This window comes from Macaca fascicularis, chromosome 9 (genome assembly GCF_037993035.2).
Source record: "Macaca fascicularis isolate 582-1 chromosome 9, T2T-MFA8v1.1".
Lineage (NCBI taxonomy): Eukaryota > Metazoa > Chordata > Mammalia > Primates > Cercopithecidae > Macaca > Macaca fascicularis.
Genome location: NC_088383.1, coordinates 55037475 through 55039457, shown reverse-complemented (window position 1 = coordinate 55039457; position 1983 = coordinate 55037475). Strand labels below are relative to the sequence as shown.

General features: G+C 41.1%; 1 pseudogene; it reads right to left on the bottom strand.

Annotated features, from left to right (window-relative positions):
• Positions 1-808: 808 nt before the first annotated feature.
• On the bottom strand, positions 809-1650 carry LOC102146627 (olfactory receptor 6C74-like; annotated as a pseudogene).
• Between the last annotated feature and the right edge of the window lie 333 nt (positions 1651-1983).

Genomic DNA, 1983 nt, shown 5'->3' with positions numbered 1-1983 from the left:
CTTGTGATTATCTAACTTTAGAGTTTAAATTAAAACAACAACAAAATGATATCAATCTTTTTGGAAGTATTTCCTCTGAAGTTAAAACAGATGCATTTCTAACCTGGAAATAGGAGCTGAAGGCACATAATGGTTAAGGATTAAATAATTAAAAAAGTAATCTTTAAAATAGGTTATCAATCAGAAAATAGCCAAGTAGTTGATAACATAAGTCCACCAGAAAAAAATGCTTAATTGTTTATGTTATTTTCATTAACAATAGGAAGTAGGTAAGCAAATAACTTAGATCCTATCTTCTTGATTTTTTGGAAGAAATCACACAAATGTGGTTTGATATCTTCCTCTCCTGATACATTCACCCCTTGCATAGTATATACGGCCCAATATACAATCTTCCATCATTTAATTATTAAATGCATTTTGGTAAATAGTAATTAATTCTGCTGAATCCTTTTTATAGCTAGGGATGAAGTGAAATGAAAAGAGTGTAAATGAATATATTTTGATAAATTCAAGCACATGGGTTTTATCAGGAGAAAGAATAAAAATTCAGTAAGTGATTTTATAATTAAAATAGATTGTTACCAACACATGGGATACTGAGGGAGAAGATAGTTATGCATACCAAACAAAATGTGACCTTGAGAAAACAGAGGTTTCCATCTTGCTGGAGACGTGCAGAGAAGTTAAGTGAGCTCCACTAGAGACTCTCCACTGGAAATTCTGTTGACCGCACACCACTGGACTGGGGAAAAATGGTTCTCTAAAGCCTTCTGTTCCAAGGCTATGCAATGCACTTTTTAAAAGATCATGGTATCCTCATTCTGCACATAGTCTCCCTTGGGTCCTGGTGGACGTGCTTGTTCCACACAGTGGAGATGAGCAGGTTCAGCAGCGGGGTCACCATCGTGTTCACAAGAGCAGCCTCTCTGTTGGAGTCTAACCTGTCCATTTACTTTGGCTTCACATATATGAAGGCATAGCTGCCATACACTAGAGAGAGGACAATGAGGTGAGAGGAGCAGGTGGAGAAAGCTTTCTGCCACTCCTTGGCTGATGGGAGCCATACAATTATGTCTACTATGTTACCATATGCAGTGGTGGTTATAATGAGGGAGTAAAAAGAATGAACAAAATGAAGCCAAAGGCCAACATCTCAATAGATCTGGTGTCAGAACAGGAGAGTTGGATCAGAGGGCCGAGGTCACAGAAGAAGTGAGGGATGACATGGGGTCCGCAGAAAGACCACTGGGAAACCTTCACCACGAGACCAGTGATGAGAGTGAAGTCCATGACAAAGCAGGCAGTGAGCAGGAGGAAGCAAGTCCTCAGGCTCATGATGGTGGGGTCATGCAGAGGCTTGCAAATGGTCAGGCACTGATCCAGAGACATCACAGCTATGAGGAGGAAGCCTGTTGCTCCCAGAAGCACAAAAACCAAGGCTTGTATGGAACAGGCAGCAAAGGAAATTGTTTGCCTGACTAAAAGAAAGATGACCAGCAACTTTGGAATAACAGCACTCCTGAAGCAACACTCAAAGAAGAAGAAAATGCTGAAGGACCAGAGGACCTTCCCCTGGTGCTGGACAGCAGGGGACCCAACCTTGGTGAATTCCTGGACAGTTGTCCCATTTCTCACTTGTATGGGCATCTCTTTCCACAGCAGCAACACCCACTGGTCTTAACCTACAAGAAAGAGATATAGGGAACATGGAGTTTCTAGGGGAGCACAAGATCAAGTCATTTAACTGCCTGAGGAGAAGACTGGAGAGAATAGCAGAGTGGACCAGCAAGTTGGTGCACACATCAGAAAGACCTGAGTTCAACACTAGTTCTACCTCCTGAGAGCTGGGTAATCTTTGGAAAGTTAGCCTGTGTCAACTTCACCCTCTGTAAAATGAAGACAATGATAGGACCTAAATGCTCATATTGTGAGTATTAAAGCATGTAACTATTTGAAAAGTGATATCAATGTTATCTACGT